The 13,327-nt window shown below is 43.7% G+C and overlaps 1 protein-coding gene across 10 annotated transcripts in view; it reads left to right on the forward strand.

Moving 5' to 3' along the window:
* The window catches only part of DAB1 (DAB adaptor protein 1), a 1,145,503-nt gene that overhangs the window by 355,276 nt on the left and 776,900 nt on the right, over positions 1-13,327 (forward strand). For all 10 annotated transcript variants that reach the window (XM_082264815.1, XM_082264809.1, XM_082264811.1 and 7 more), the window contains exon 2: positions 5,567-5,618. The gene's annotated coding sequence lies outside the window, so the exon portion shown is untranslated. The remainder of the gene's footprint in view (positions 1-5,566; positions 5,619-13,327) is intronic.

Below are 13,327 nucleotides of genomic sequence, written 5' to 3' on the forward strand. Positions count from 1 at the left end.
CTGGATCAAAGGGCACCGAAATAGAAGGCACTGGATCAGCGGGCTCAGTAGGAGGCACCAGATCAGCGGGCACTGGAACAGCAGGCATCAGAACAGTGGGCACTGGATCAGCAGGCTCAGTAGGAGGCACCGGATCAGTGGGCACTGGATCAGCAGGCACTGGAACAACAGGCATCAGAACAGCGAGCACTGGATCAGCAGGCTCAGTAGGAGGCACCGGATCAGTGGGCACTGGATCAACAGGCTCATTAAGAGGCACCAGATCAGCGGGCACTGGATCAGCAGGCATCAGAACAGCAGGCACTGGATCAGCAGGCTCAGTCTGAGGCACCAGACAAGCGGGCACTGTAACAGCAGGCATCAGAACAGTGGGCACTGGATCAGCAGGCTCAGTAGGAGGCACCGGATCAGTGGGCACTGGAACAACAGGCGTCAGAACAGCGGGCACTGGATCAGCAGGCTCAGTAGAAGGTACCGGATCAGTGGGCACTGGGTCAGCAGGCTCAGTAGGAGGCACTGGATCAGCGGGCACCGGAACAGCAGGCACTGGATCAGCGGGCTCAGTAGGAGGCACCAGATCAGCGGGCACTGGAACAGCAGGCATCAGAACAGTGGGCACTGGATCAGCAGGCTCAGTAGGAGGCACCGGATCAGTGGGCACTGGATCAGCAGGCACTGGAACAACAGGCATCAGAACAGCGGGCACTGGATCAGCAGGCTCAGTAGGAGGCACCGGATCAGTGGGCACTGGATCAACAGGCTCAGTAAGAGGCACCAGATCAGCGGGCACTGGATCAGCAGGCATCAGAACAGCAGGCACTGGATCAACAGGCTCAGTAAGAGGCACCAGATCAGCGGGCACTGGATCAGAAGGCATCAGAACAGCAGGCACTGGATCAGCAGGCTCAGTAGGAGGCACCAGATCAGCGGGCACTGTAACAGCAGGCATCAGAACAGTGGGCACTGGATCAGCAGGCTCAGTAGGAGGCACCAGATCAGTGGGCACTGGATCAGCGGGCACTGGAACAACAGGCATTAGAACAGCGGGCACTGGATCAGCAGGCTCAGTAGAAGGCAACGGATCAGTGGGCACTGGATCAGCAGGCTCAGTAGGAGGCACCGGATCAGCGGGCACCGGAACAGCAGGTACTGGATCAGCGGGCTCAGTAGGAGGCACCAGATCGGCGGGCACTGGAACAGCAGGCATCAGAACAGTGGGCACTGGATCAGCAGGCTCAGTAGGAGGCACCGGATCAGTGGGCACTGGATCAGCAGGCACTGGAACAACAGGCATCAGAACAGCGGGCACTGGATCAGCAGGCTCAGTAGGAGGCACCGGATCAGTGGGCACTGGATCAACAGGCTCAGTAGGAGGCACCAGATCAGCGGGCACTGGATCAGCAGGCTGGGTAACAGGTATAATTGTATGTGTTGGGAAAAATCTCCTTTTCTTTTTAGGTTTAGATACAGAAATCTTGCTAGTGGTTGCAGGGCTATGAATAGATTGTGAAGTAGATGGAAGCGAAATGGCAGTATTGGGAGATGGTGGAAAAGGAGAGACAGTTACAGAGGAGAATTTCTGAGAGGTTGCTAGAGGCAACAGAGTAGTAGAGGAAGTTTTCACAGAGTTAAATGCAGGAAAAGTGCAACTCGTTAAGCCAGGATATGAACAAGCAGTGGAAAGCAAACCATACCTAACTGCAGCTGTGGTTGCTATGGGTAATGGAGAGGATAAACTTTGAGAAAACTGGTGTCCAGAGGCAGAAGTGGATTGGTGTGAGTTAGCTGATGCTAAATTGGAAAGATCTGACCAGGTTTGCAATAAGGCCTGAACAAAACTCAATTTACAACCCCCTTGTCTGATTAGAGAATATACAGCATTCATGCAATCCAACAGGGCCTCTGGAGAATACACTGAATAATGTTCAATAAAATAGGGTTTATCATCTTCCAAGAGCCACACAAGAGATACCACCTGAGAGACACTAAAAGGAGGAGAATAATCATCACCACCCTTAGGGGTATTAGATAAAGCCAACTCTGCACAGAGCTGAATAAGTGGCTGAATCTCTTTGAACAAAACTCTGCCTTTGTCAACAAACGAGTGGGCCAGACGGATGCATTCCAACAACTGCTCGCTAGTGTAAGTTTTCAAAATTTGGCGACAATATTCCCTGTCTTCTGTTACAAGCAAAGAAAAATAAAAGACCTCCTCTGACTGCATCTTGCAACAACCAGAAAATTCCTAATTCCCAGGTGCAACCGATCTGATCGTTAGTGGCTTCAGTATTCTGTCAGGGATACCACATGCAGGCATCCAGCAAGGGTGATCAGATCAGTTGGCTGCACCAAGGAATCAGGACCCAGATGGATAAAGATGTAAATAAGTTTATTAAGCAAAATGACACACTCCAATACCAACACCAGTGACCATAAACAAGTAAACAAAATATAAATGATAACAGTACAAAACCCCAATAGAACCTAACAAACTATATACAAAGGGATGGAGCAAACAATAGCAGGACAGGACAGGGACAGGAGACAAGGAAAGCAGGGAGCCAGGTACAGGAAGCAGGATGCAGGGAACAGGACTCAGGATCAGGATACAGGTTTCAGGATACAGGTTTCAGGATACAGGTTTCAGGATACAGGTTCAGACAGGGACACGGCTAGCAGAGAAAATACTGAAGCACTGAGCCTCAGTGAAGGGCGGGCTTATATTCCCTCAGCAGTCCTCCTCAGGTGCAGCTTAATTAAAAGAACAGTCCAGCTGCTGGGAGACACCCGCTGGTGGGCCCTGGAACTGCGCCCCTCAGTTCCAGGAACAACAGTGCCACCAGCAGGTGACCCATGTAATGACACAGATCCTGACATTAAGAACCCTCGGGTGCAAGCCATCCGGTCCCGGGGATTTATTTATGTTAAGTTTCTCTAGTTTAGTTTTAAGTCTATCTTCTGTTAGCCATGGCGGCACTTCCTGAGGTGTGTTGTTTAGTTCGACCTTACAAGCGGGGTTCGTGTAGCCCCCCGATTCTTTTGTGAAGACTGAAGAGAAGAAATTATTTAACACTTCCACCTTTTCTCTGTCCTCAGTGGCCATATTTCCTTTGTCATCTTTTATGGGGCCAATGTGTTCTGGCCTTGCTTTCTTACTGTTTATATACTTAAAGAATTTCTTGGGGTTCCTTTTACTCTCCTCCCCTCCCTATGTCTCTCGTGTTCTATTTTAGCCGCCCTGATTTCATCTTTACATTTCTTATTACACTCTTTGTAATGCTTAAATTCTGCCAATGACTCCTCAGTCTTGTATTTTTTGAAGGCCTTTTCTTTAGCTCTAATATACATTTTTATGTTGGAGTTTAGCCACCCAGGGTTTAGTTTTGCTATTTTAAATTTATTTCCCTTTGGAATGCACTGGTCAATCCCCTTGTTAAGTATGCTCTTGAAGCACTCCCATTTTTCCTACGTGTTCTTTGTTCCCAGGGTTCTATCCCATTTGATATTTTCTAGCAAAGAGCGCAGTTTAGGGAAATTGGCTCTTTTGAAATTCAGTGTCCTTATATTACCCCTCTGCTTCCTATTACTGTAATTAATACTGAAACTAATTGACCTATGGTCACTGTTTCCTAAGTTGTCCCGTATTTCTATATCCTTGAGCAGGTCTGTATTTATATATACACACACACACATATATATATATATATATATATATATATATATATATATATAGTGGGTACGGAATGCGTAGATGAATGCGGCCAAGTACAGGGATATCCTGGACAAAAATCTTCTCCAGAGTGCTCTGGACCTCAGACTGGGCCGAAGGTTTACCTTCCTACAAGACAATGACCCTAAGCACACAGCTAAAATAACGAAGGAGTGGCTTCACAACAACTCCGTGACTGTTCTTGAATGGCCCAGCCAGAGCCCTGACTTAAACCCAATTGAGCATCTCTGGAGAGACCTAAAAATGGCTGTCCACCAACGTTTACCATCCAACCTGACAGAACTGGAGAGGATCTGCAAGGAGGAATGGCAGAGGATCCCCAAATCCAGGTGTGAAAGACTTGTTGCATCTTTCCCAAAAAGACTCCTGGCTGTATTAGATCAAAAGGGGGCTTCTACTAAATACTGAGCAAAGGGTCTGAATACTTAGGACCATGTGATATTTCAGTTTTTCTTTTTTAATAAATCTGCAACAATGTCAACAATTCTGTGTTTTTCTGTCAGTATGGGGTGCTATGTGTACATTCATGAGGAAGAAGAATGAACTTAAATGATTTTAGCAAATGGCTGCAATATAACAAAGAGTGAAAAATTTAAGGGGGTCTGAATACTTTCCGTACCCACTGTATATGTGTATATATATGTATATATATATATATATATATATATATATATATATATATGTATATATATATATATATATATATATATATATATACATACATACATACATACACACACATATATATATATATATATATATATATATATATATATATATATAGGCAGACAATATTTTATTCTCCAGGGTTTCTGTTTTCAGAAAATATACAGTTGTTTTGGAAGGGGGGTGTTATTTCTACCAAAAAAAAAAAAATAAAAAAAAATGCTGATTTGATAGTCTGGATGCAGTAGGAAGGTCTGTAATTCATTTGCACCACATCCCTTGTATTACACAGAATTGTACCAATAGTAGGAGTGTGCTAAGATTAAAAAAAAAAAAAAAGAAAAAAAACCTTAAACCGCTTTATTATCGGACAATTGTTTAATTTTTCTCACACGTTAAAATCAGCATCGAAAGAATTGGACCAATAGTAGGAAGGGGATTTTTAGAGTGCTAAGATTATAACAAAACAATGAAAACAGTTAAAAATGTTAACATTTTTATTACAAATAATGCATACAATTCATAAAAAGCTTGAAACGACACCTAGTAGGCATCCATTTTACACACTGTGGGGATATTGACAAAGATCTTTTACATAACTTCTTCTACAGGTTTCGCCAACATGGCTTCTTCAGGAAGTATATGTGTGTAGGATACTTAGAATATTCATGTAAGATAACTTGAAATAACATCTATGCATGCATAGATGAGGCTAAAAAGCACCCACCCAACTGTCCCCTGATCCCACTCACCTCAGGTTCAGGCCATGAGGATGTCACCAGATGAAACAAAACATGTAGAAAAAGTTATGTAAAAGATCTTGTCAATATCACCACAGTGTGTAAAATGGATGTCTACTAGGAGTTGTTTCAAGCTTTTTATGAATTTTATGCATTATTTGTAATAAAAATGTTAACATTTTAACTGTTTTCATTGTTTTGTTATAATCTTAGCACCCTAAAAATCCCCTTCCTACTATTGGTCCAATTCTTTCTATGCTGATTTTAACGTGTGAGAAAAATAATAAAAAAAAAAAAAAACTGCCTGATAGAAAAGTGGTTTAAATATTTCTGACTGTAAATAGAATAGTAATAGCAATAGTAAAAAAATGTAAAGAAAAAAAAATGGATACTCTATCTTCATTTTTACATAATTGTCTTCTCATTACAGGTGATGTCCCTTTCCGAATACTCACCACAAGCTGTTTTCTGCAAAGAATAAGGTAGGCACTTTTTTATTTTTATTATTTTTACAAACAAATGATAAAGAGTGTTCCTTTAAATGAGAGACACTTTATGTCTTGGCTTATAGATAGGGTTGTCAGTATAAAGCAGGATCCCAGTGTTATATGAAAACAAATACAATAAACAATACAGGACTCGCTTTTTGATTTTGGGCCTCATGCAGTTTTAGCAAATCTTGTTCTGACAGCTTTTATTTAAAGTGGTTGTAAACCCTTCTTCCATATACCCGGTGAAGTGACTGGCCTCAGGTGATACACAGAGATAAAGCAAATCTTACTACATAAGTTGCACCTGTTTATCTACAGCAGGGGCGTAACTACAGGGGTTGCAGGGGTTGCAATTGCAACCAGGCCCCAAGCTCCAGGCCTGTCGACCTGGATAGGAGGGGCGGCAGGGGCAGCATGTAGAGAAATCACCGTCCTCCTTTTTCCTCCTGTAGCTGCAGGAGGAAAATCGAGGAGATTGATTCCTCTGTATGCTTCCCCCGCCACTCCTCCTATCCAGTTCACTTGTGTTCTGCTGTCTCTGGGCCCCTGTGTGCTTCCCCGGTCCCCCCCACTGTGTTCCCTCCCCTCTCCTGCCGGCTGCTGCAGGGGATGTGTCACAATAGAGAACCAGGAAGGGGTCAGTAAATATGTAATTTACCAGCTCCTTCCTTTTCTGAACGGACAGAGTCATAGTCAGTGACATTGTAAAAAAATAAAATAAAATGATAAAAAAAAAATAATACAATTAAAATACCAAAAAATAAAAACTACTGACACCAGTGGGTGAACTTCCAGGATGGCAAAGGTCACACTTGCAACCGGACCCTGGCATTCCATCACCATGGGGGGGCCCCAAGATGGCAGGAAGGGGGCCCACTGCAGAACTTGTGAAAGGGTCCCGCAACGAGAGTAAAGGGCCCCAGGATCAGTGGGAAGAGCCCCAGGCTTGAAGGGAAGGGCCCCGGCCAGGGGCCGGGGGGGGGGCCCTTCATGGTTTCTTGCACCTCAGCCCTGAAGGTTCTAGTTACACCTCTGATCTGCAGCCCTTTCTCCTTTACAGCCTCATAAAGCACACATTTTACACAGCATTTCTGAGCTCTACCAGGCAGGTAATCTGAGACCTGGGTGGAGGGAATGGGCACCCCCCTTCCATACTATAGAAGGGGGTGCCCATAGGGAAACATACGTAGCTGATGCTGTCAATCACAGGCTGTGTGCTGGAGCTCCCCTCCCCCATCCCTCTTGCTCCCTTGGCATAGACCAAGAGTCTCTAAACGATGGCCCACGGGCCACATTCCGCCCTCTACAGGATTTTATCCAGGTCAGTGGAGCATCTTCAATGTGTAGCAGACTGAGGATTCAGGTCAGCATATGCTGCCTATGGTCTCTGCTTCAACCCCCACCCAGACTCTGTAAGGGGAGGGGGCCTCTGATGGGGGCCCTGGTGTAAGGGGAAACTCATATGGGGACTCTGATGTAAGGGGGGAATCTAATAGGGATTCTAATTTAAAGGGGATGTAAGGAGGAAACTCAGATGGAGACCCTGATGTAAGAGGGGACTCTAATAGGGACCCTGATGCCATTCTGAGTCATCTAGTGCCTGGGGCGGACATGCCAAATTGAACCCCCCCCCCCCGCCCCCAAGATGTAAATTGAATTTAGCACTAATCAAAATGTTTACCCCCAAAGCATAAATCCATCCTCCTCCCAATACAAATCTGCTATCCCAAACCTCCCCCTCCCAGCTTAAATCCCCTCATTCCCCATTTCCCCCCAGCACAAATCCACCCCACCTCGAAAACAAAATCCCCCCCCTCCTAGTACAAGTCCTCTACCCCCTCAAATTTCCCCTCTGAGCACAAATACTATCTTCCCACTTAAAATCCCTCCTCCCAGCACAAATTATCCTTAATTTCCCCTCCTAGCACAAATCCCCCCCCCCAAAAAACAAAACCCTAGGTCAAATACCCCCTATCATATTACCTTTTCTAGCACAAACCCCCCCCCCCCCCCATGCCCCCTCCTAGCTCAAATCCCCCCCAAATTTCCCCTCCTAGCACAAATCCCCCCAAACATCCCTGCTAGCACAAATCCCCCCCAAAAGCAAAAAAAAAAAAACACCTCCTAGGTCAAATACCCCCTATCATATTACCTTTTCTAGCACCCCCCCCCCCCAAAAAATGCCCCCTCCTAGCACAAATCTTCCCCCATTCCCTCCTCCCAAAACAAATCGCTTAAATGACCACTCCTAGGACACCTCCCCAAACTTCCTCTCCTAGAACAATTCTTATCCCCTGCCTCTTTGTGGTGTCCCCACCTCACATGATACCACAGTGCCCAGGGCAGCCGCCCCCTCCTGCCCACCCCTTGTCCCAGCCTTGCCCTGATGTAAGTGCAAACTCTAATGGGGACCTTAGTGTAAGGGGGAATCTAATAGGGATTGTAATTTAAAGGGATCTCTGATGGGGATTCTGAAGTAAAGGGAATCCTGATGTAAAAGTCAATCGAATGGGGACCCTGATGTAACGGGGGGAGGGGGGGGCATGTAAGGAGTGGCTCCTCTACTGAAATGTATGGCATAGACTGTCAAAAGGTGACTCCTACAAATAGCAGGGATATGAGATATGCTTTGCTCATTTCTCATTTCAGAGGTTTACAACCACTTTAAAGGGTAACTCCACATTTGTTGAGAAAAAAACATTCCCCTCTGGGTGATCTCTGTACATTGCAGGGATTGTAACAAACTTTGTTGCAGATTCCAACTTTTGTTACTCTGAAGAAATCATTGTTTGTTCCTCTGTGCTGAGTGGGTCTAATGGGAGTGGTTTTATAATTATCTATCCGCTGTGCACCTGCAGGGCTCTAATGAGGAAAGCTGCCAGGCCTGCATCCCTTTAGACGTGTTCCTATTGGGAGTAACTCACCAAAAATGAAATTTTTGTTGCAGGAGATGCCAGAAATCTGACTTGTATCTTAGTGCAGACTTCTGGGAAAATTGGTGAGCCAATCACAAAGCAGGAAATGATGTTTCTGGGGGTGTGGTCAGTATATATTCTGTGTACAGAACAGCTCCAGGCGGCCATATTGCATTGCATTTTCAGAAAATTACAACAGCTGCAGATTGAAAAGGAAACTTAGTTTTTAATAACATTCAATTACAATATGATTTGTGTCGCAATTGTATACGGTATATTGTTTTTTCTTTATTTGCTTTTTTTCCCCCCACGAAAGTGGAGTTACCCTTTAACAAACTTTGTTGCAGATTCCAACTTTTTGTTATTCTGAAGAAATCATTGTTTGTTCCTCTGTGCTGAGTGGGTGTAATGGGAGTGGTTTCATAATTATATATGAGCTGTGGCAGCTGCAGGGCTCTAATGAGGAAATCTGCTGGGCCTGCATCCCTTTAGACGTGTTCCTATTGGGAGAATCTTACCAAAAATTACATTTTTGTTGCAGGGGATGCCAGAAATCTGACTTGTATCTTAGTGCAGACTTCTGGGAAAATCTGTGGGCCAATCACACAAGCAGGAAATTATGTTTCTGGGGGTGTGGTCACTATACATTCTGTGTACAGAACGCCTCCAGGCGGCCATATTGTATTGCATTTTCAGAAAATTACAACAGCTGCAGATTCAAAGAAAGAAATCATTGTTTGTTCCTCTGTGCTGAGTGGGTCTGATGGGAGTCTGATGGGAGTGGTTTCCTAATTATCTATCAGCTGCTGCACCTGCAGGGCTCTAATGAGGAAAGCTGCTGGGCCTGCATCCCTTTAGACGTGTTCCTATTGGGAGTATCTCACTAAAAATGACATGTTTGTTGCAGAGGATGCCAGAAATCCGACTTGTATCTAAAGCTGGATACACACTATACAACTTTTGTTGATAGATTTCCTTTAGATGTACCTTCAACTATGTAGTGCAAGGGCCTGCCTAATTGCATACAAATTAAATGTGTTTAGATTTAATCTCATATTATATGGTTTTGGTAAATCTAAAGGAAAAAAATCTAAAGACAATTGTATAGTGTGTATTGCCCCAGGGTCGGGACAAGGGGTGGGCAGGAGGGGAGGATGCCCTGGGCACTGTGGTATCATGTGAGGGGAGGGGTGGGCACCACAAGGAGATTAGAGGGAGAGGATTTGTTTTGAGAGGGGGGATATGGGGGGCAGCAGGAGGTACAAATTGTTCTAGGAGGGGAAATTTGGGGGGGGGGGTGTGCTAGGAACGGTGATCTGGTGAGATTTGTGTTGAGAGGAGAAAGAACATTTGTGCTAGGAGGGGAATTTGTGTTAGTAGGGATGTTTGGGGGGCATTATTTGTGCTAGGAGGGGAAATTTGGGTGGGGGGGATTTGTGCTAGGATGGAGGAATAGGGGAGGGGAGGTTGTGCTGGGAGTGGGGAGAGAGGATTTGTGCTTGGAGGGGAAATTTTAGGGGTAGAGGATTTGTGCTAGAAAGGGGGAATTGTTTTGGGGGGTAGGGAACCGTGCTGGGAGCATATGCGGAATGAGAGGATTTGAGCTGGGGGGGGGGGGGCAGATAAATACTGGGAGGAAGGGGAATTTATGCTTAGGGGGTAACTATGCAGATTAGTGCTTGATTTGTTTTTTTTTTGGGGGGAGGGGATTTTTTCTGACACATAACGCTCTTACATCTTGGGGGGGGCACCATTGGCATGTTCGCCCTGGGCTCTAGATGACCTTGTCCTAGCACTGTATGGCCCATTAGTGCAGACATCTGGGAAAACTGTGAGCCAATCACACAAGCAGGAAATGATGTTCCTGGGGGTGTGGTCAGTATACATTCTGTGTACAGAACAGCTCCAGGCGGCCATATTGTATTGCATTTTCAGAAACTTACAACAGCTGCAGATTGAAAAGGAAACATAGTTTTTAATAACATTCAATTACAATATGATTTGTGTTGCAAATGTATACGCTATATTATTTTTTCTTTATTTACTATTTTTTTCCCCTATGAAAGTGGAGTTAAGATATATTTTTCAGAAAAAGTTTTGGACCAAAAAAAAAAAATCTGAAAAACTGTCATTGGCCTCTGCGAGTTGGAAGTTTTCTTTACTTTTATAGCCATGCAAATGCAGATAAAACATTATGCATTGTCTGTCAAGCACAGCGGCTCGGCGACAGAATAGAAATGGGTTTGCTGACAGCGATGTTCGCAGCTGTTTAAACGGATGTAATCTTCCCAAAACAGCACATTGTTTATGAGGCCCATGGGTTCAATCTTCCGCCTGACTGGAGAGGGTGCTATTAACCGACATATTTGCGTTTTAAGGACCTACGCAAGATTTACATAAGTCTCTCAATGCAATGAGCCATGCTGAAGTCGTTTCATATTAACCACTTGCCGACCGCCGCACGACTATCTACGGCGGCGGTCAGCCCCTCACAGGCAAAGTGACGTAGGGCTACGTCACTAGCTTGTGAGGGTCTAGGGAGCGAGCGCGCGCCGCCGGAGGCGCGCTCCCGCTCCCGCGTGGTCACGGACCCCCCCGCGCGTGTGACCGGCGGACCCGATGTCCGCCGGCCACTCTGCGATCGGCGGGGGAGAGGGAGAAAGTCAGGCAGCTTGTGTAAACAAGCTGCCTGTCATTCTCCCCTCTGTATGAGAGATGATCATATGGATCTACTATGTAGATCCGTTGATCACTCTGCATACAGCTGAAGCCACAGCCAATCACAGTTAGAATCACGCCCCTAGGGACACACACAGCCCCTCCCTCTCAAATAAAGTTAACCCCTTCACTACCAGTGTATTTTTACAGTAACAGTGCATATGTATAGCACTGATTACTGTAGAAATGTCACTGGTAACCCCAAAAGTGTCAAAAATGTCAGTCAAGGGTCCGATCTGTCCGCCGCAATGTCGCAGTACCGCAAAAAAAAAATCGCAGATCGCCGCCATTACGCGTTTAAAAAAAAAACAACAAAAATGACAAAAATCTTTCCCTTAGTTAGTAAACGCAATAACTTTTGCGCAAACCAATCAAAATACGCTTTTTGCGATTTTTTTTACCAAACATAGGTAGCATAAAACAAATTGGCCAAAAATGTTAAAAAATTTTGATTTTTACATTTTTTTTGGGGGGAATTTCATATAAAAAAAGGGAAAAATATTGCTATTTTTGCAAAATTTACGCTCTTTTTTTGTTTATAGCGCGTGATCAAAAAATTGCACAGGTGATCAAATACCGCCAAAAGAAAGCTCTGTTTGTGGGAAAAAAAGGACGCCAAATTCGTTTAGGTACAGCGTCGCACGACCGCGCAATTGTCCGTTAAAGTCACGCAGTGCCGAATCGCAAAATACCCCCTGGTCGTTTAGCAGCCAAATCCTCCGGGGCTTAAGTGGTTAAGGCTAATAATTTTCTTGTTTTTTTTCTTTTTTTTTTTGCGTAATTGCCATAAGATCAGGAAGGAACGAATGCGAAATGCCAGGTATAATTGGCGATAAGGCCTGTGCCAGCCTGCCAAAATAAGCGTAAATCATTCGAACGGCTTGGAGCGGAGATGCGGGAAACGACCGGCCTGGTATTTGAGAGGATGTTTAGCGAGATCTGATTATAGGAGGAGAAGTTGGTGATGGCGCTGGGATACGTTTTATGGATACATTTCAGATGTAGCGTTTATTGTTTCTGCTGAACAATGGAACTCATTGCCGGTTACTAAAACCAATTTGTATTTTTATCTGCAATAAAAATTAAGCTGATCTGCAGGTGGATATAAAAACTTCTTTATTACAGTCAGGGATTTTTTTTTTTTTTTCAGAGAATAGGTCCAGGTAGAACCCCCCAGCAAGAATAGATCCTCCCCAGTGACATTAGAACCTTCCCAGCAACAAAAGATTCCTTAACCTCCCTGGCGGTATGATTCTTTCGGATTTTAGGTGCTGAAAGCGGTTCCATTATTTTGCATGTAATTCTTGAGAATGAGCAGCCCAAACCAACTATTTACATATGATTTTTTTTTTTTTACTGTGCGCTCTTCTTTATAACATCTCGGGTATGATAAAGTTTGAGACACAAAATTATAATATAATAAAAAACTATAAATAAGTTAAAGTATGTATGTATGTATATATATATATATATATATATATATATATACACATACATACATATATATATATATATATATATATATATGTGTATGTATGTATGTATATGTATATATGTGTGTATATATATATATATATATATATATATATATATATACATACACATATATATATATATATATATATACACATACACACACACATATATATGTGTATATATATATATATATATACATACATATATATATATATACACACACACATATATATATGTGTATGTATATATATATATGTGTATGTATATATATATATATATATATATATATATATATATATATGTACATGTATTTTTTTATATATATGTATATGTACTTTTTATGTATATGTATATATTGTGAGGGATTAGCTCGGTGGCGGGTGTGGATGACCCCTTGGGGGGTGCGTTTTCCCAGAGAGGTAGCCGACAAGTGCTTGCAAACAAACAGTGTGGTTTATTAAATGGTGTTTTCTTCACCAGGCTGTATGCAGCAAAACATCCAAAATAAAATAAAACAGAAAATAAATCCTTGCCTCTGTGGGCGGCTACCTTCTCACAACTGGAACCTGCCTAAGTGTCTGTCTCCAACCT

This window comes from Pelophylax lessonae (assembly GCF_965119305.1).
Source record: "Pelophylax lessonae genome assembly, chromosome: 8".
Taxonomy (NCBI): Eukaryota; Metazoa; Chordata; class Amphibia; order Anura; family Ranidae; genus Pelophylax; species Pelophylax lessonae.